Source organism: Siphateles boraxobius, unplaced genomic scaffold (genome assembly GCF_051911475.1).
Source record: "Siphateles boraxobius isolate OS27281-9 unplaced genomic scaffold, OSU_SipBor_1 6, whole genome shotgun sequence".
Lineage (NCBI taxonomy): Eukaryota > Metazoa > Chordata > Actinopteri > Cypriniformes > Leuciscidae > Siphateles > Siphateles boraxobius.
Window position 1 is genome coordinate 21,592,499 of NW_027509186.1, and position 22,836 is coordinate 21,615,334.

The 22,836-nt window shown below is 40.9% G+C and overlaps 1 long non-coding RNA gene across 2 annotated transcripts in view; it reads right to left on the bottom strand.

Annotated features, from left to right (window-relative positions):
- Positions 1 to 14,530: 14,530 nt before the first annotated feature.
- The window catches only part of LOC143715631 (uncharacterized), a 47,931-nt gene continuing 39,625 nt past the window's right edge, over positions 14,531 to 22,836 (bottom strand). For both annotated transcript variants that reach the window (XR_013195842.1, XR_013195843.1), the window contains exon 3: positions 14,531 to 14,859. This is a non-coding gene — a long non-coding RNA (uncharacterized LOC143715631). The remainder of the gene's footprint in view (positions 14,860 to 22,836) is intronic.

Below are 22,836 nucleotides of genomic sequence, written 5' to 3' on the forward strand. Positions count from 1 at the left end.
GCAATCAGCCCCCTCGGAGGCTGATACCGCATGCTCTACTCCCAAACACATCACACAAAGCTCGTGTGTGTCCCTACTCGTTAAATAGCGCGAGCAGGGAGAACACAGAGTTGTGCAATTGTTTAGTTTCCATAAATATATATATATCAGACAGACAACAGTAAATATAACAGACAGTTTGACACAGATCGCTTGCTGAGGCAACAGAAGCTAATGCCGGTTTGCACCGGATGTGCTTTTATCATATCCTGGTCATGACGTCACCCGCCCGTGACGCTCATTCTTTCCATTGGACTAGTTGACATAGATGCTTCAGACGCAGTCACGCTGGGGGCGTTCCCATGGCATCGATGGACGCATCGTTGAGTTCCCTTCGTAAGGGAACTACAGTTTCAATGCATGCTGTTCAATTTTCAATAGTCCACGTCTACATCTGCTTGATACCACCTGTCAAAAGTGGATGAAACTTTTGACAGGTGGTATCAAGCAGATGTAGACGTGGACTATTGAAAGTTAAACAGCATGCATTGAAACTGTAGTTATACTATTACTCTACAGTTTGAGTATTTGACAATATGTCTGTCAGTGCTAATTTCTGATGATACCCCTAAAATAAAAACATCTAGGAAGCATTTCATTTTTTTATGAGGCAGGGAATGTCCTGGCAGATGTTCTTCATGCACCACAGTGAGAGCGGAGCCGTTTCAAGCTTCCTTGTTCTGAAACAAATGGACAGCTGGAGGGAAATAACATTAGTGATATAAGCCATCATAGAGAAAACATCACCTCAGCTCTTCTCAGATAATATAAATCAGCAAAACTTCTTCTCACTCACATCATTACAATAAAGCAGATTCACAGCAGGGGCTGTGTTGTTGTTGTTGTAAAAAGCCTAATAATCAGATCAGTGTGGGTATATAACACTTACTTTATCACGCCATTACAGATACAGCAGGATGTCAAGATGATCAGGGACAACAGCATCTTGTCCTCAGGCTTGCATTTTCTTGCTTCTCATTTTTGCATACAAACAAGGATGGCGTCAGCGAGACATGGCAACGCATGAATACGTTCACACGTGCAGAAGTCCACTTGTTTCCACAAAGACATCACTATTCCTGAGAGAGCTTCAGTCAGACTCATAAATCTAAATGTCTTGTATTCGTCAGTGATGAGGGTAGTTATTTTTGCTCCTCCAGTGATGATGGCAAACGCAGTGTCCTCGCTCTCCAGACATTTATGACGATATGTATGCACATGCCGCTTCCAGTTAAGAGCACATTACGTGAGTAATAGTTTGATAAATTGCTCTTGTCATGTCACGCTTGCGCTGCACCATGAGCCACTGGCACACTCTGTGGTAGTTTCTGGAGCCACATCAAGCCCCTACTGTTCTTGGACACCTGGGGATTATGGGAAATGAACTAATTCATAATGTGTGCACTGCTTGAGATAATTTCCTGCTACGAAAAAGAAGATAATGCGATTAAATTTAGCATGTTACATAACTATGTTTACAACTTAATACCCAATTAATCATATGAATTTATGAAAAAGAAACAGAAGAATTATATGGAACTGTTTTATGAAATGCATTGCACTTTCTAGATGTTCTTTCTACACTATTAAAAATAAAGGTTCTTTAATTGGCATTGATGATTCCATGAAGAACCTTTATCATCTACGGAACCTTTCCATTGCATAAAATGTTGACACTACAGGCAAATCAGATTTTTTTCAGGCAGACTGTCTGCATTATTAATTGCAAATGAACACATAAGATGTGTGTCCAGACAGACATAACTAACCTATCTGCATGAGTTGCATTGGGAATGACATAGACGTCCCATGTGACGAGGCTTTCAAAAATGGATGCAGGAAAAATGGAGGTGCATCATCTCACTCTCCAAATATGTGCCCCGTCAAGTCGTGCTGCAGAACTCCTCTGTCACACACTGGTGTATAAATGACTGAATACTTCCCGCATTTCCATCAGCGGTTTTGACATTGTTGTTGTGTGTCACTTTAAGTGTGATGCAAAAGACGATTTGAAATCCGATTTAAACAGCCAGAGCGTCCAGACTGACACACATCTGTAGAAATCTGATTGGAATCGCAATTCAAACCACCTCCAAATGTGATTTGAATCTGATTTGATTTTTTTTTTAATTCATTCAGATTTCATGTTTTCGTTTTCTTTTGTTTTTTGCTGTCCAGATTTTCAAATACCCATCTGGATAAAATCTGGAATATGCAAAAAAAATATGATATTTGCTTGCAGTCTGAACATAGACTTGAAGGTAAACTTACTTTTTTGCATTTATGGTTCCATGAAGAACCCTTTTATTGCACAAAATGTTCTTTATGGTGGAACAAGGTTCTTCGCAAAAAGAAAAACTTCTTTTAAGAACTGTTCACTGAAAGGTTCTTTGAGGAACCAAACATTTTTCTATGGCATTGCTGCAAAAAACTTTTTAGAACATTAAATTATTTTTAAGAATAGTCATAAAACGTTCTTTAGATTAAAATGTTCTTCAAACGAAGAAAAAAATGGTTATTTTGAAGGTATCTTTATGTAACGGACATAGGCCAGTAAGAGCCCTCAAGTCAAGTCACCTTTATTTACATAACGCTTTTTACAATAGAGACTGTTTCAAAGCAGCTTTACAGAAATAACAGGAAAATAATGTTGTTATAATATTGTTAAATATGAAATGAAATGTCCCCAACTAAGCAAGCCAAAAGCCAATGGCGAGAAATGTGAAGAAAGGCGAAAAAGGCAACAGTGGCAAGGAACCAAAACTCCATCAGGTGACAGACTAACATTGAATTATAGAAGTCTATAATGTGTTGTGTGTATGCTAAGCCCAAGAGATGTGTTTTTAGTCTAGATTTGAACTGACAGACTGTGTTAGGAACAATGTTAGGAAAATTGTTCCAAAGTTTTCGTGCTAAATAGGAAAAGGATCTACGCCAGCAGTCGATTTTGATATTCTAGGTATTCTAGGTATTATCAACTGGCCAGAATTTTGAGATCGCAAGTAGTCGCTCAAGTACAGGGGAGCTAAACCATTTAGTGCTATGTAAGTTATCAGCAATATTTTAAAATGTATACGATGTTTAATAGGGAGCAAATGCAGAACCGGGCAAATATGGTCATACTTCCTGGTTCTGGTAAGAACTCTAGCGGCTGCGTTTTGGACCAGCTGTAGTTTATGTATTAAACGTGCAGGGCAACCACCCAGTAGAGCATTACAATAATCTACCCTTGATGTCATGAAAGCATGAACCAATTGTTCTGCATTTTTCATTGAGAGCATATGAAGTAATTTAGATATATTTTTAAGATGAAAAAAATACAGTTTTATAGATACTAGACACGTGACTTTCAAATGGAAGATTGGAATCAAAGAGCACACCTAGGGTCCTAACCGACAACGAGGACTTGACAGAGCAGGCATCAAGTGTTAGACAGTATTCTAGTTTATTACGTGAGGAAGTTTTTTGTCCAATAATTAGAATCTCTGTTTTTTTCAGAATTAAAGGGTTAGTTCACCCAAAAATGAAAATTAAGTCAGTAATTACTCACCCCCATGCTGTACCAACCCCGTAAGACCTTCGTTCATCTTCGGAACACAAATGAAGATATTTTTGATTAAATCTGAGAGGTGGATCACTGCTACATAGGCTGCCTGAGGGAATGAAACTTGACGGCCCAGAAAGTCATTAAAGAACATGTTTAAATATTCCATGTGCCTACAGTGCCTCAACTATAAGTATTAGAAGAAGAACGTCCTCTTCTCAGTTCTCGCGCATGCGTCGTGGAAATCTCTTGAACTCTCGTCTCAGGCCCACAAGGAAGAAAAGGAATAGTCGAATAAAGTCGTTATTTATGTTTTTTTTTCCGGAAAAAAAGTAGTCTCGTCGCTTGATTAACTTATAGTTGAGCCACTGTAGGCACATGGAATATTTAAACATGTTCTTTAATGACTTTCTGGGCCGTCAAGTTTCATTCCCTTAGGCAGCCTGTGTAGCAGTGATCTACCTCTCAGATTTAATCAAAAATATCTTCATTTGTGTTCCGAAGATGAAAAAAAGGTCTTACGGGGTTGGTACAGCATGGGGGTGAGTAATTAATGACTTAATTTTCATTTTTGGGTGAACTAACCCTTTAAGTAGTAGGAAATTACTAGTCATCCAGTTTTTCATATATCAGCTATGCATTCTGTTAATTTTGTGGAATGGTAAGTTTCGTCAGGGCATGAAGAAATATAGAGCTGAGATTCATCAGCATAACAGTCAAAACTAATGCCATGCTTCCTAATGATATCTCCTAAGGGTAGCATGTACAGAGTGAATAGCAACGGTCCTAGTACTGAGCCTTGTGGTACACCATACTGAACTTTTGACTGATAAGACATCTCTTCATTTACTGCTACAAACTGATAACGGTCAGATAAGTATGATTTAAACCATGCTAGTGCAATTCCACTAATGGCAACATAATTTTCGGATCTATTTAAAATAATGCTGTGGTCGATAGTGTCAAATGCAGCACTAAGATCGAGTAGCACTAATAGAGAGATACAACCACGATCAGATGATGAGCAAATCATTTGTGACTCTGATGAGAGCTGTCTCAGTACTACGATACGGTCTAAATCCTGATTGAAAATACTTTCTAAAAAGGAACATAGTTGTGAAGATACTGTCTTTTCTAGTATCTTTGACAGAAAAGGTAGATTCGAGATCGGCCTGTAATTTACTAATTCTGTAGGATCAAGTTGCGTTTTTTTATCAAGCGGTTTAATCAGCAGTTTAATAGCCAGCTTAAAATTTTTTGGTACATATCCTAATGACAAAGATTAATTAATGATACCTCAGGGGCCTGAGGGGTTTTCTGGGTCTTGGAGGTGTTTTGACATGCTCTGACATTTGTGCTTTTTTCAGTTATTTATAAACATGTTAATGGCAAAGGTGTAAATTCACTCTATATAGCACAAACGGGGCTACCGTAATATGTGAGCAACATGTATGTATATGTTTGTATTTTTTAGAGAATAATGTTTATGCGTGATTATTGAAAAAACTAAAACTTAAAGTGTCTGAAATAAGGCCACAAAACACATACTAAATATGTGTCTACAAGACTTTTGACTAATGAGTGTTGTTGCCTAGAGTTTTTGCTTCAAAATGATCTGAAAATCATTTACACAAAACAATACATTGATTTAAATTTTATAAGACACCTTTTGTTTGGAAAGGCAATATGCGTGGAGGCGTGTTCACACCTGAGAAGACAAAGGCCGGATAATGTGCCACATATATAATGAGCTGCATATTAATTAGCCTTTCACACAGGAGTGTCACAGGGTCCCAAAGAATGCAAGGACAAAAGAAATGATCAACATATACATATTTTACAATTAGAAATTGTAACCAATTACAAATAGGTTACAATTACAACAACAATTACAATTTTAACAATATTTCAAGTGTATTATTTCTTTGTAAAAAGTATACATATTATCATACGTATTAAAAAAGGTAAGGATTCATTAATTTGAATATTGGAACAAACACTATAATAACATTTTAGTTGATAATTCAATATACCTAATTTATTTTTGACAAAACATCATACTATAGTATATTTAACAAGCAGAAATTGGTGAACAAAAGCTTAACTATTTAATGTGACAGTAGTCTTTTTTTACAGTCAAAACGTTATAATCTATCCAAAACTAATCACAAAATCTTGTCTAAACATTCATATTTAGTCTGTAACATATTGTGGATGATATATTAGCATAACGCGGATTGACAACAGAACTGGAAGAGAATACAATGCTGAATAAAGTCGTCGTTTTTGTTATTTTTGGAACAATATGTATTTTCGATGCCTCAAAAAATTCTAACTAACCCACTGAGGTCACATGGACTACTTTGATGATGTCTTTATTGCCTTTCTGAACAAGGACAGTATACCGTTCATACATTTTCAATGGAGGGACAAAAAGCTCTCGGACTGAATCTAAAATATCTTAAACTGTGTTCCGAAGATGAACAGAGGTCTTACGGGCTTGGAACGACATGAGGGTGAGTCATTAATGACATAATTTTCATTTTTGGGTGAACTAACCCTTTAATCGTATAGGGTCTAACATGTTGTCGATTTAAATGATTTAACGAGTTTATAAAATTCACCCTCTCCTATAGCAATGAATGAATCGAATTTTTCGTCACTGAGACTACACTGCACTGCCTGATGTGATACTGTAGTAGACAGTTACATAGTTATAATCTTGTAAGTAAAAAAGTTCATAAAGTCATTACTGCAGTGCTGCTTGGAAACGTCTGGGTTTGACGCTTTATTTTTCTTTAGTTTAGCCACGGTTTCAAATAAATACCTAGGGTTTTGTTTATTTTCTTCTAATAGGGTTGAAAAATAAGCAGATCTAGCAGTTTTTAAGGCCTCTCTGTATGCAATCGTGCTCTATTTCCATGAAATGCGAAATACCTCTAGTTTTATTTTCTTCCAGTTTCGCTCCATTTTTCTGCCTGCTCTCTTAAGGGCCTGAGTGTGCACGTTTTACCATGGCGTAGGAATATTTTCTTTAATCTTCTTCAAGCACAAAGGAGCAATTGTGTCTAAAGTGCTGGAAAAGAGAGAGTTAAAAGTTTTTGTGGCAATATCGAGTTCTTCTAAACTATCTGGGATGCTGAGATGATGAAACTGATCAGGAAGATTATTTCTAAAGCAATCTTTAGTGGCAGAAGTGATAGATCTAACATATTTTTAACGCGGAGTCAGCTTTGCAGACTTGGATAAATGAAGTTTACACAAGACTAGATAGTGATCTGAGATGTCATCGCTCTGCTGCAGAATTTCAACGGCATCAACATTTATTCCATGTGATAATATTAAATCTAGAGTATGATTACAACAATGAGTAGGTCCTGACACGTGTTGTCTAACTCCAATAGAGTTAAGAATGTCTTTAAATGCCAATCCCAATGCATCTTTTTCGTTATCTACATGTATATTAAATTCACCAGTACTAACTCTGATAGAAAGTCAGCAAATTCAAATGTGATTTATCATTTACACTAGATATTGTTACATTTAGCAACAACACTTCAAACGAATTATATTTGAAACTAGACTTCGTAGTAATTCTGAAAATATTACAATAAATTACACCAACATTTTTATAACCCGTAATCTTGGGGGGTGCACTCATTTAAAGTAATATAATTGTTTGGTTTTAGCCAGGTTTCTGTCAAACACAGCACATTTAGGTTATTGTAACGTTGCGGCAAAGACGAAGCGGAGAGAGAATCCAAATGCAGCACTACTTTAATAAAACAAACAGGTAATCCAGGGTAAACAACAGAACATGGAGCTCAGGACAGGAACAAGGAACAGCTACAAGCAACATTACACAACAACAACGACCAACAAACCGCAACTGAAACACAGAGGTATTAATACACAAGCAGACAAGCTAAACAAGATAACAAGGGGGCGTGGTCAATCCAAGACACCTGGGGAGACTAATCAACAAGACAAGGAACACCTGTGGACAATAAGCAAACAAATAACAAAATGACAAGACACAAGGCAGGATAACATGACAAACAGGGAATCATGTGACAGACAAGACAAAACCCACACCGTGACAGTTATAGTCTGTGATCATATTATTAACGATAAGTGCTTTTGAAGAAAGGGATCGAATATTCAGCAACCCGAGCTTTATCATTTGTTCATTTGTATTATTTCTGTTTTTTTATTTGTTGAACATCAATTACATTTTTACCCTTAGATGGGTTTGGAAGTTTTTTGTATTTCCTAATTCGGGGAACAGACACAATCTCTATGTGATTATATCTAGGTGAAAGAGTCTCTATGTGATGGGATTTATTTGACCTCAGTGACGTGAGACAGCTAGCAGATGGTCGGTTTAGCCAGTTTGTCTGCTTCCTGACCTGAGCCCCAGATTGTCATGTTTGAGCTTTAAGACTATGTGCCATATTACTAGAGGGAAGAGCAGGCAGGCATCATCGCAGGAGGGATTAATTCCATCTCTTTTCAACAGGTCAGGTCTGCCCCAAAAACTTTTCCAATTGTCTATGAATTCTATATTATTTTGCGGGCACCACTTAGACAGCCAGCCATTGAGTCAGGACAGTCTACTAACTATCTCATCACTCCTTCGAACAGGAGAAGTTCCCTGGCCTCACTCCCCTGGCCTCAAGAAGTGCACTAGTGACTGATGCTAGCGGCTGTGGTCTTTAGCGTCCTTATTAGCATGTCCGCCTCCCATGCCAGAGACGCCAGTTCGAATCCCGTTGGGAGCAGGTCGAGTAGGATTGGTTACATTTGGTGCAACCATTCGGTTGGGAATGAGGTTTAGGGGGGTGAGTATAGCGGACGTAGGCCAGTAAGAACTGTACATTTAAATCTCACTCACCTGGCCTAAGGAAGCATGCTAGCGACTGAGTTGTTAAAGCCCCAATGTACTCATGGGGAAGTTCTTTTTTGTCCTCGATTAGGGGTAAATCAAAGTTTGAATATGAGCAGCGATATACTGTTAGCGACCATCCGACGCCGCCCACACTGCTGAGACTGGAATTTAGATGATTATGTAAATATTTTCTGCGTGCTTTCCTCTCAATAACAAAATAAACACAACAAAAATTGAGAAAAGAGCAAACATTTTAATAAAGCAAAAGAAAAGCATCTGATCATAGCAATGAGGATATGTTTGTCTGCACGAGCTCTGCTGCAATTCGGCACTCCAGTAAAGTCACGTCATGTTTATTTATTGCACTTTATACAATAGATTGCATAAAATCAAGCAGCTTTACCGTATTAAACACAAATTAAAAACGGCCTGATTTTGTTCGAAATTATTTCACATTTCACATTGATTTCACTTGAAGTATATTGGGGGCATTTAGTGTGCCTGCCTCCCACGCTGGAGGTGCCAGTTCGTGTCTCCCTCGAGAAGGACCAGTTACATTTGCACAGCTGAGTTAAGGCTGCTCTGTGTCTGCTCAAAATTCAGTTTTAAGACATGCTGCATAAAAGACGGACATATCTTCAGCCCCTATCAAAGTATACAGCTATAATTGAAGCGTAAATGGATTTATGCCACCTCTGAGCAGCACCCCCTTAATTTTAGGAGTGTACCCTTTCTCAGAATCAGAAAGAGCTTTATTGCCAAGTGTGCTTGCTTGCACACACAAGGCATTTTTCTTGGTACTGATCTTCCCGTTAAAATATAGCCTACAAATACAACAAGAAATATAGGCTAATAAAATTGAAGAATAAAAAATATAGAAGTATAAAGACACCGTTAGGTTTAATCATAATAAACATGACTAAACCTAAAAAAAAGAAGAGTTTAGCATTTATTCTTTTTTTGTTTTGTTGCAAATTCATTTCAAACATTTGCTTTGACCATTTCTGTGGCAGTGCTATGTTAGTGTGTTAGATAGCTTGTCTATACCGTTCGCCATAATCTTGTGTGGAAACATCCATTCATATTTATAGGAAAAATGATCAAAGGAAGGCAGGAAATAACAGAATGCAGGAGATTTGTTTGATGATTACATCTGCGCTGCCTTCCTGTACTGCACAGTACCTCTCATGGCACATCTCCACTCACAGCAAATAACTAAAGCTGGGGAGGAAACACGACAGAATGCTTGTGCTGTGAACATGCACTTATAGATGGTAATGGCATATAACTATTATACAGTTACTCACATAAAATATCACAATTATGATGAATGCATTTCCTAGTTAATTTCAACGTTCAAAAAACATTTAAGCCTAAATTTAAGACTTATGTGTTAACTTCCCATCCATTTGGAATAGACACTTTCAGCATAAAAAACCCCAAAACGACTTAATGTGATATGAATATTAGTCAGTCATACATAAATGAAACAGCTAAGATTTCTGCATTTTAAAAAAAATCAGCTAATAGCTGAATCTTTTCATTGTGAATTTTTTATTTATTTATTCAGTTAAAAAGTATGAAAATGGTTAAAATATAGCTAGCTGTGGAACAAGCAATTTTCATTAAGTTAAAATGTATGAGATTGAAAGAAATTGGATATATTGATGATAAATATCCTCGTTAGTGTGTATTTAAAACACATTCAGTTTATTTGTACTATTACAGAAATCTTTGTTACCTGTTTCATTTATGACAAATCAAATCACTTTAAGTTTATTAATTTGTTTATGTTAAAATGTGTAATCCAAATAGAATTTAAATGCAATTCAAATACACACATTTTAAATGTAGGCCTTTTATTTGTGAAGAATACAAATGCTCATTTAAAAAACAGCTTAATCAATGATATAAATATATAATCATTATAATTAATGAAGCCTCTTGTTGCTTATTGTTTTGTCAGCCACCACAGGTGATAATACACAAAAAAAAATTATAATCAGGTGTGATAAATGAATGGTTCATGTTCCATTCCAGATTATGGAAACATCTCAGTTACGTATGTAACCCTCGTTCCCTGAGTAGGGAACAGAGAAGTTACGTCGGATGACGACGAATGGGGGTTTCGCCTAGAAAGCCAATCATCTTCGTGTATTACAAAACAAGCCAATGGCGATGAAATGCCATGGGTCTGTGGAATTTGCATAGCGTATCTCCGCCCCACCGCGTGGGTATAAAAGGAGGACGCCAGCAACATGCAGATATGTCTTCGCTGAGGAGCCGAGACTGAACTCAGGCGTCTACCCAGCGGTACAGCGGAAGTGGCAGGGAGACGTAACGTCTCCGTTCCCTACTCAGGGAACGAGGGTTACATACGTAACCGAGACGTTCCCTTTCGTAGTCACTCCGAGTTACGTCAGATGACGACGAATGGGGGTCCTCGTGAAATCACGCCACCTTCACAGCTGTCTTCCAGTGCCCTGCGAAAGTCTGAATCCCCTGTCGTGATACTGGCACGGACGAAGGAGTCCTACTTAACAGAGGAATACCAAGGTACACTGGGAAGCATATCTCAGAGGAGATATGCCACAGCATGCCTACCCGTAGGGAGGACTTAAGAACACACATATGGCCGGAGGGCTTCATATGGAGGAACGCTGGAGTGACCAGCCCGATGGGTGGCAACTTTCAACTTCAGGAGAGGCAAGGTGGCTTGCCAAGGGAAAGACACATGCTCAAGGAGGCTTACAGTGGAAATACACATGTGGGGGTTACTCAGGGAGGAACCATGCACACGGAGGCACCTAGCCGACGCACAGGCAATAGACACTGGTGCCAGCGTAAACAGTGCTGGAGGAACTTCAGAGCTTTGAACTTTGAAGGGCTTCAGAGAGGAAGGCTCACCTGAGGAATAATCGCACGTATCCAGTCCGTGGAGTGGAATGGCGAGGAAGCGAAGACACCTGAGCGGGTCCAGTACTAGCTGACTGAAGCGAGTACACGAGAGGACATAGGCTCCACTCGGAGATTATAAAATCTGGCGAATGTGTTGGGTGTGGCCCAGCCTGCAGCTCTACAGATGTCTGCCAGCGAGGCGCCATGCGCTAGAGCCCAAGAGGAAGCCACACTCCGGGTGGAGTGGGCTGTCACACCAAGGGGGCAGGGTCGGCCTTGCTGTTGGTAAGCCAAAGCAATGGCGTCCACTATCCAGTGGGATAACCTCTGCTTTGAGAGAGCCTTTCCCTTCAGTCTCCCACCATAACAGACAAAGAGCTGGTCTGAGGTCCTGAAACACTGCGTCCTGTCTATGTAGGCACGGAGAGCGCGTACTGGACAGAGCAGTGCCAAGGCTGGGTCTGCCTCCTCCAGGGGCAGCGCTTGCAGGTTCACCACCTGTGAAGGGAGCGGTTCAAGACGCGCAGATCCAGGAATCGGCCGTAACCCACCGGTCTTATTGGGGACAATGAAGTAGGGGCTGTAAAACCCTGACTTCATCTCGGCTGGAGGGACAGTCTCGATTGCACCCTTCGCCAGCAGGGTAACAACCTCCGCTCTCATGATAGGGGCATTGCCACCGACCATAGTGAAGCGAACTCCCCTGAAGCGGGGAGGAGACCGTGCGAACTGAATCGCATAACCAAGCCTGATAGTTGGGGCGACCCAGCGGGACAGGCTGGGAAGCTCTAACCAAGCTGCCAGAAACTGAACCAGCGGGGTCATGCGAACCACAGGCGTCCCCACCGGAGGGGCAGCGAAGCGGAGTGACCGGCCCAAGCGAGGGTGGCATCCGCGTCCTGACAGAGGAGACCAGGGACGGACCAGCGTTCCACGGGGGTCTGCTCTGCCAGGGGTCTGGCGATAGAGGGGGACGAGAGTGGTGAGGTCCGGGGACGGCACACACTGTCATCCGCGCCCTCTGGAACAGAGGAGGACAGGAGTGGCGAGGCCCGGGGGCGGCGCACACTGCGGTCCGTGAACTCTGTGACAGAGAGGGATGAGAGCGGCGAGGCCCGGGGGCGTCGCGCACTGTCAACCGGCTCTGTGTGCTCAGTGATAGGTGTATCGGTTCTTTCTTTAACCATGATAGGGTACTGCCCACCCGTGGGTGAGCAGCGGGAGAACAGAAGATTCTCCCCCGGCCCTCCGCCGGGGGAAGGAGGGGGCCTGCAACCACCTCCTGGGAAAAAACCGACACCATCCCTGAGCAGCCCGTCTCAGGCTCACTGAGCAGCCCGTCTCTTAGCCTGGCGTTTAGCGGGGCGCGGGGCTGGAGATGGCTGTGGCGCCTTCCTGCGGCCTCCTCCGCGACGCGGCCCAGGTGAAGGCTGCTGCTGGGGCCGTGCGGGAGGGGAGGGAGCCATCACCTGACCCAGGGAGCGTGCGGCCACTTTCGTCGCTCGGAGAGCAAGGTCATTGGCGGCACGCAGCTCATCGAAGAACCGTGGGTCAGTCCCCGCCTCGTGCATATCTCTGAGCAGCTGGGCCTGGTAGACCTGCAAGGTGCTCATCGCATGCAGAGCGGTGGCCGCCTGTCCTGCAGCTCTGTGAGATCTCGCCACGAGGGTCGACGAAAATCTACAGGCCTTGGAAGGATGCTTAGGAACACCACGAGATGAAGCGCTCTGAGGACACAGTTGCATGGCAACAGAGCGTTCAACCGGGGGAATCCCAGTGTACCCATGGGCGACCGCCCCATCGAGGGGGGAAAGGCGGAGAAAGCTGACGAACGTACACGGGAGGTCAAGGGAGCCTTCCATGACTTCGCCAGTTCCTCATGCACTTCCGGGAAGAATGGTATTGGGGTTGGCTGTGGCCGCACCCAAAAACCAGTCATCCAACCGCGAGTGCTCAGGGCAGGGCGGAGGGTTCCACTCAAGCCCGATGCTCGCGGCGGCCCGGGAGAGCATGGCCGTCAACTCGGGATCTGATACGGGCAACGCTGGTACTCCAGAAGGAGGCAGCGCAGCCGCATCGTCACTTCCCGATGACTCCTGCCCGCCTTGTGATGCCGCGATCGACATCGAGTTCTCCTCTGCGTACGTTCCCACAGAAGGAACATGAGTCATCCACAAGCGCTGCTTTAGCGTGCTCTAAGCCCAGACACGCAAAGCAGCGATTGTGCCCATCAAAGGAAGACAGGAATCGACCGCACCCAGAAGAACACGGGTGAGACATCTTTAAAAAGACGTGCCACGTGCAGCTCTTTTAGAGAGGAAAAACTCAGCGATGCTGAGGCAACCAGGGAGAAGCACACAGACTGGCAGATCACTGCTCAGATCGCAGGCAATGTGAAACTCGCTGGGTACCGCCGTCACACCAACACCGGAGAGTTCGCTCGTATCGAAGAAGATGATGTCACAGAAAACTCAGGATTTGGCTTGTGGAGTGAAGAGAAGCTCTTGGCTCCGAAGCGAAAACATATCTGCATGTTGCTGGCGTCCTCCTTTTATACCCACGCCGTGGGGCGGAGATACGCTATGCAAATTCCGCAGACCCATGGCATTTCATCGCCATTGGCTCGTTTTGTAATGCACGAAGATGATTGGCTTTCTAGGCGAAACCCCCATTCGTCGTCATCCGACGTAACTCGGAGTGACTACGAAAGGGAACTATTATTTTGTGCATTACATACATATATTAATTTTGTATGCCAGACTACCCACATGCAGCAAGTCTGAATGGAAATTTGAGGATATAAATCACATTTTATTTGTTTTTGTAACAGGCGCTGTGTTGAGTCCAGCTTGAGTTTACTGATCACTGATTGCTTATGGAAATATCTGTGTAATTATGAAAGGGTTAATAATAACAGCTGGCCCTACTTGCTCGTTCTAAAAACAGCTGCAAAGATCAGTCTAATAACTCTCTCAGATCTCTGCACTGTATTTTCAGGATCATTGCAAGATGTAAGCGATTTCAGAGATGTTCACAGGAATACAAGCAGGCTTGAAACGCACATTCTTCAGTACAAATGATCCACTGTTGGTGTGTAGTTTCTTGGCTGATAAATACTTTATTCTATAAGTTTTTTTTTGATGATATTCTTGACAATATTGTCAGTTGTCACACAGTAACCGGACTCAAGGCGATCAGAGCAACACTTAGACACCTCTCACAGCATTGTAGTGTGCACGAGTGTGATTTTTTCCTACTCAGACATCAAGGGACTTTTCTCTCCCGGCTGCTCAAGGACACAGAAAAGTGCTTTTTTTTCCAGACATGCTGTTACTTCTGTCAGGCTTCAGCTCTCATCTTTCCGGTTGAAAGCAGCTGTTGCTACAGATGTGAGGGGTGTGGGAAATGCTCCTCTGTCGTCATATTCACCACGATCCTCCCACAACCACAGCGTCATCTTTACTGTCACAATCCTCCAGTGCAGATCCAGCTGGGGAATTTGAATATTTTTTGAAAGATATGAAAATCCACTGGGATAAAAAAAACTTTTTTTATTTACATTTATATGATTTATATTGACACAACTGTTCAAAAGTTTGGGGTCAAAAAGATTTTTTTAATGTTTTCGAAAGAAGTCTTTTATGCTCACCAATGCTGCATTTATTTGATCAAGAAAAACAGTAATAAAAACTGTTAAAACATTGTTGTAATTTAGGAATAAACAATTTAATACATTTTAACATGTAATTAATTCCTGTGATGGCGAATGTTAATTTTCAGCAGCCATTTAGTCTTCAGGGCGCTATTTTAACAATCTAATCGCATAAAGCACATGAAATTATACGCATAATAGCCTACATACATTATTTGAGATGTAATGGAAATTACATTTTGTAAATATTGGAGGTTTATTACAATAAAAAATGACAGAATTCATTAATGTTCATTCTTGCAGACATTGCTGCAAGAGAGTTTAATATGCAGCACAATGTGTCAGACAATTTTTGTTTTCCTGAATAATGGCTTTGTGTGCCTTGTGGCTTTGTGTGTGATTTTTTTCCCAACATCATAAATTCAGTGTGAACTATTTCTTACAGCATGAGAAAACCTTGCTCTTTTCAATGCAACACCTGAAATCCAGGCTATTCTCACACTGAATGAATTTGCTCTCACTAAATTGTCATAATCAATGGACATTTGTTATAGTCCATTTGTTTTCTACCTTAACATGGAGATAAACCTCTTCTGTCCTAGTCCTTCAGTTATAATTGGAGTCTGCCTCTGTCTGCACGCGCTCATTTCTCTTGCCTCATTAAACTGAGAATGGTGATCCTTAAAATCCCCAAATTACTAAGAAAAGCCTTTTATTTTCGCAGTAATGTTTTGCCTGGCAGTTAAAAAAAATACAGAGTCAGATTCTTAAAAATGATGTCTATCTTTTGTGACATAAAAATGAGAAACAGGAAAACAGCAGCAAATTATTTCTTTAAAACCAAAGCTAGCCAGGAACTGACAAAGATTACATTCCTTGATTCAATTTACAGTCTGAGGAATGTTTGCTATGTTGTTAAGCCCAGAGAAGCAGTTATTACTTTCTGTAATGTAGTCTACAATATCACCATTGAATTTTCACTTTTCTTTCTTCTGTCTGCTGTGTTATCATCTTCAATATTGTATTGCTAGACACATCACATCCTAGAGCTATGGAGGCATATGGAGCTTAAACCAAAAAATTAGGCTACTTCATAATGAGTGTCACCAGGGGCGGATCTAGAAAAAAAATCACGGGGTGGCAAGCAGGGTCAGGGATAATTTCTGGGGTGGCGAATGTTTATAGCGGGGGTACGCAAGCTTTGCTTGATCGCAAGGCGATTTTTCCATTTAGATGCAAGCTGAGTCTCCCAAAATTATATAGAAATAGTAGCATTGTCCATATTATAAGTAGGGGGTTTCTAACTCAGATAAAATTTTAGCTTTTGTAAAAAAAAAAATCATCTTGGGAGCCACAGAAGTTGGCACCTGGCTCCTAATTTAGATATAAAGTTATTATAATTCTTTGTCCTGTAAAAAAGTGCTAACTGAGAGTGAGCCTCTGTAAGCACCCAAGTAGTTTCTAGAGCAGATGTGAGACATCACATTTGTTATACAGACCAGAAAAAGCGATTAAATGAATCAGGCTTTGAAGATCTGGATTGCAACTATTCCTTGAAACAATGCATTTATAAAGTGCCAGGTTGATGACTACACTAGAATTTAGACAGTTCCAGACGAGGACAAAACCTGGAAGTCTTTTCCAAACCAGAACGTCCTGGTTGCGTATACAACCCACCGTTCCCTGTAGGAGGGAACGGAGGATGTAGTCGACGTCAACTGAAATGGGATCACGCCAGGGAGCCCATTTCAGTAGACGTCGACTACGTCCGACGTTATCGACTGAAAGGGAATGTCCTGGTTGCGTATGCAACCCACCGTTCCCTGAAGGAGGGAACGGAGGACGTAGTCAACGTCGACTGAAATGGGCTCCCTGGCGTGATCCCATTTCAGTCGACGTCGACTACGTCCGACGTTATCGACTGAAAGGGAACTAAACATGGAATGCACCACTAGGTCTAATCTGGGACTAAATAATCAAACCGGACTAGTGCAAGGGAACAGCAATGTCAGTAATTCACTAATTTGGATAGATAAGGACACCGAATGATGACAAGCCTTTTATTCCTTCGTAATGCGAGCGCTAACTCTCAGGTTTATGTGAGCTTTGCTTTAGCGAGAAAAACTATGTTTCATATCGCACGCTACGACGAACGACATCAGCGTCAGGTCTGTGGGATTTTGCTGTAATCATAAAACACTTTCCTTTCTCCTTTAATCCGTTCGCTCTGAAACAGCCTCCTCCGTCTAAACTTTGCAACAAATGGATCCAAACTTTCCCCCAGAGCCACCATGTTGGTTTGTCTAACGTTACCATGACAACAAGATTGTACGTCCGGTTCATGTCTGTAACGCTGTAATTTTCTCTTTTATACTTTTTAAATGGATTAAAAAAAATACATTTCATTACGCTGTTTAAACACTTTCCAAACTCTGACATGTAGATTCACACAGGACTAGAAGCACCTTTTAACTTGAGGTCCCTAGGTAATTCTAATCCCATGTGAATAGGTCTATAACCACACGGTTTGCCTTTTTCCTGTACATTGTAACTGTTAAACCACTTTGACAATGTAAGGTTTTGCTGCTGGTGCACTGTATTTATGTTTAACATTGTTTCACATGTTTTTCCTTACAAAAACATTATTTTATCCTTTGTTTTATTGTATCCAGTGTGAAGAGCACAATATCCTTCAAAAAGTAGATAAAAAAATAATTGTGAAAGTAGTGCAAATCTGGTTTTCAGACTATATTTTACATCTGTAAAATAATGTTAGTTGAACATATTGAACAGCAGTGCAAAAAAGTATGTATAGTCACAATAAAAAAACAATACAGCAGGTAATGCCATCACTCCAGTACAAAATAATATCTTCCAAATAATTTCATTTGCTAGTGGAAGTGCATTTAAGTGCAAGAAACAAATATCTGGTTGTCTGATCATAAATGGTACCACCCACCAACAAAACAAAAGTCTGACTTTAATTTTATATTGCCTCTTGTAAAATATTCAAGTTAAGAGCAAAGAGCAATTGTCTTAGAATAACATTTTGACAACCTTTTACAAATAAACACAGAAAACTAACAAACTGAAACTTGCTACTCGGTTTTATCAAACAAAGCAGATGAATTCAACAGCTCACAGGAGCTGAAGGCGTCTGTTGCCATGTTGCCACTTGTTCAGCAAATCACCTTACAGATGTATCAAGATCTAAAGCTTTAGTGCGTATATTTTCAATGCTTAGCAATGCTAAGTTTGACAACCTACTCTCGGTCATAGTGGAGCATAAATAGGTCTTTATTCTCAGAGTTGAAAAACTCCGCTCACAACTTGCACTACTTACAGGGATCACAACAGCTATTTTGCATAATCTGTACAACTCATAGAACACATCCTTGTATTGTTCCATAAATTGTGTGTAATCCATTAAGGTGAGTCTTTTTCTTCATTTTTTAGTCTTTCAAGTACTCTTTTGCACTGATGAATTTCATGTTTTAGGTCATCAGCGTTTGGTCCATATTGCTTTGCCAACAGCATAACATCATCACCCAAGAAGGAACGACTGGAAGGATTCAGAGCCTGGAGTCCATTCATTATGTCACAATTTGTTTTTGAAAAAACACCGCTCCTCTTCTCCCTTCATGTGATCTATGACTGGATAGAACACTTTGTCCCGAAAACTTGTCTTTCCGTCTGGTGAAACGTGTTGTCCCAATGTTGAGACAATGATGGAGTCCTGAAGCGCTTTTGTTGTTTGTCTGACCCTTTTGGATTTGTTCTGTGTTGTGGAGATATTGCTCTGGTGACATGTTTCAACAATGTTATTCCACAGTTCACCAAAAATGTCTTCACTGCGATAATCATCCAGAGTATCTTTAAAAGCTTTAAGCTTTCAGATTAACTGCCTTGCTGAAGTCAATGTTTTTTGATTGAAGGTGATCTGAGAGAATTTGTGACTCACTTAAGATCGAAAAAAACAAGGCACCCAACAAAATTCAGATCAAGTTGTCAAAGTATCCCTCTAGCTTTAACAGCTCTTTCTGGGTGCATTTCAGAAGCTATCTCCTCCAAGACGCGTACAATATCAGGCAACCGTTCTAAAACTGTCACGGTTCATAAATCCTATGTCTCCTTCTTGTCTCGTGTTTCTGTTGTTGTGTGTGTGTGTGTGTTGATTAGGTGGGCGTACCCGCTCATTAGCATCATCAGCAATCACTCATCACTCCCGTCAACAGCTGCAGCTCATCTCATCATGTGTATATATACTCACTTTCTCATCTACCTTGTCAGATCGTTGTTTGTGGTTTCCCGGTGTTGTTCCAGTCTACGTCTCGAGTCTTGTGCCTTCCTTGTTCCTGTTCCTGTGGATTACGTTTGGATACTTCTCGTCACTGGACTCATTCACCGCACCGCTGCACTCTCTTCACCAGATCCATCTGACCATCGGTGTCCCTGCGCCACTAACCTGTCTTGTCTGGACTTACTACCAACTACTTCATTTACAATAAATGTTTCACTTGCATCTTGCTTCCTGTTCTTATTATCCCTGACAAAAACGTTGCGACACGCTACCTGCCGACAAGCCCACCGGATGTCACTAAGACGCTGGATTTCTCTAAGGGCACCATCAAACATTTCCTGCTGCACTTTCAGCCATTTGTTGTGTACATATGATCCTGAAAGAAATCCATACAAGTACTCTAATAATGAAAAGAAAGTTCCTGCATCTGAGACATTTTTGACACTGTCCACAATGACCAAGTTTAAGCAGTGAGCACTGCAGTGAACATAAAATGCATGCTTTGCAACCTCTCTCACTTTGGCCTGTACCCCTGCACGTACTCCACTCATGACAGCGGCACCATCGTAACCCTGACCAACCAGATTTTTTTTACTCCAACCCATGTTTTTCAAAAAAAACCGAATGATCTTTTCAGAGAGAGCACCTGCATCTAGTTGATCTGCCTCAGACAATTCAGTAAAGCTTTCGTGAACAGCACCCTCATAAAAGTATCTCAGAACAAATGAAATCTGTTCCTTTTTCTGAATATCTTTTGTCTCATCAACAATTATGGAGAATTATTGACTTTCTTTAACCTCTTTGATAATATTGTCTTTTACCATTCCTGCTAAGCATTGAAGTATTTCATTTTGTATCGTTTTACTTGTGTACATTGCATTTTTTGGCTGGTTTTGTAATCTATTTCTATTTATTGGGTCATGTTTGGCAAGTAATTCCAACATTGACAGGAACATACCTTTTCTCTAAGAGTCTGTAGTTTCCCTATGGCCACGCTGAGCTCTGTTTTCAGTTGCAGTCACGATTAAAATTTCAGCTAATGCTTTTACAAAGTTTTGTTTTTCAGTCAGTTGTTTCTTATTTTTTTCGTCCATCATTGCAACAAGTGAAGTGTTACTGTCTTGTCTTTTTTTGTTCTCTGCCCATGCACACATTGCATTTTGGTGGTTCTCAGATTTGGCATGTGAGCTAAAGCCACTGTCTTTAAAGCTCGCCTTTTTCCAGTTTCTGTAACCCTCCGTGGACGTGAACACACTTTAAGCGGCATCTAGTGAAGAAAAATGTCTACAAGCAAAGCAGTAAGCTGCATCTTTTCTTGCAGAGTACTCAAGCCATGTGAAAGTCTTGTACCACTCAGCGTGAAAGCTTCTTTTTGCTCCTCCATGTGTAGTCTTGGGGAATAAATAATATATTAAAATAATATAATTGAATAAAATACTCAATTAAAATAAATATTTCATATTGTCCAGTGTCTCAAAAATACTTTACTTACTGCCACAATGGGAGATCAGGACCAACCCTCTCCTCTCCCATTAATTAGGTCATCATCATCTATAGAAAAAGAAAAAAGAAAGAGAATGCCATTAAACAGTATTGTATTGTAGGTATTGTAGGGTCAAGTAAACAATGTTTGACATACTGGACATATTTATGCATGCATTTGATTTAAGATCTGTTTCGTTTTGATACATGAACACATCTTAAGTGTCAATAATTAAGTTTTTTTTTAATGATTGAACGACATACATTTTATTTATATGACAGTAAAGTACCACACTGAGATTGAAATAATGCCTTACTAAACGTACTGCAATTAAAGCTGCAGTAAGGAGTTTTGAGAAAACGTTGACTTAGCCTGAAATTTTGAACAAGCACAACTTACAGTTCCCACCCCCTTGCTCTCTGCGGCGCTACAGCCCTCCCTCCACAGCTCCCCCCCCACAGCGGAGCCTGCCGTGAACGCGCAGGCTAGTAAGCCGGGCCACCGCTGACGGCGGTTAAACAGTTATGGCACATTAGTAGGGAGGTTAAGCCCAAAAAATAGGCCTTTGACTTCAAGTCATGATGCAAAGGTCTCCTTTGGTATGGAAGTACCTTAGGGTCATACAAATCAATTTATCCTAAGACACAAGTGAGATAACACTTTGTATCCGAAATAAACATGTTTTTTCAAAAATGGCCGCCAATGCGCCGAAAATACTCTAGAGCCCATATCTTTGCTTCTGTTATTGCTATAATGACAAATTTGGTGTCAAAGTGTACATTTTTGGGGTCAAGGAATCCAATAAAATTGGTTTCAAGTTTAAAAAAATAATAATTTTCCCCATACCATGACAATTGGGGGTAAATATACACATTTCACATAAAAATTGTCATCAGAGTGACTTTACTTATCTTTTCGTTCAAAAACTTTAATTTTGTATTTAAGCAGTGCAGCTACTTCTGTACATTACATTTGTCCTAAGTAGCATGAGATTTCGACCAGTCAGGAGTAGCCTATAGCATATCAGTTCCTGCAACAACACATCCCATCTGCACCAGGAGCTGTGACAGCTGTTGAAGGTCAGAGGTGACAGGTTAACACTTTGAGGTTCGTATGACTTTCTCATTAAATAGAAAAATGTTTTTAATGTTAGATAACTAATAAATAGCTAGCTAGTTGACTATGGAAAAAAAAACCTTAGAGGGAAAACCTCTTTTCTCGAGAATACTGAAGCCAAAAATTATCCTTATAATTTGTATTAATTTAAAACACACTTGCTGCAGCTGCGACGCATTTCTGATTGACCCTGAGGCGAAACAGATCGGAGGCCCAAGCTCGAGACGGCACTCGTGCTTTCAGCCACCACTGCAGTGGGCGCATGCGAAGCAGACCCAGCTGGAGTACTCATGATGATGAAGCCATGAGGCCCAGTATTTCCTGAAATCTCTTGAGCGGGACTATAGTGCCGCAATGTTCAGTATGCGCTCTGGCGATAGTCGCGCTGTTATTGACAGCGAGTTCAGCTCTGTGCCCAGAAAGGATATTTCCTGGCTGGGGGACAGCGAGCTCTTCGCCCAATTGACTGTGAGACCAAGATTCTCGAGGTGTTCGAGTAATATGGTCCTGTGTTCTATGAGCTCTGAATGAGATCGAGCTAGAATCAGCCAATCGTCCAAATAGTTCAAAGCTTGTATGCCCTGAAGTTTCAGGGGCGCGAGAGCAGCGTCCATGCACATCATAATATACAGGATGCCAGGGACAGGCCGAATGGTAGGACTGTGTATTGATATGCCTGGCCCTCGAAGGCGAATCTCAAAAACCCACATTGTCATGTTAAGGACAACATTATTGTTTTTTAGTCTTGGAACCTATTTTATTGGACTCCTTGACCACAAAAATGTACCCGTTGATACCAAATTTGTCATTATAGCTATAACAGGAGCAAAGATATGGGCCTCTCAAGTATGGTCGGCGGCCATTTTTAAAAAATGTGCATATATAAGATACAAAATGTGATCTCACCTGTGTCTTA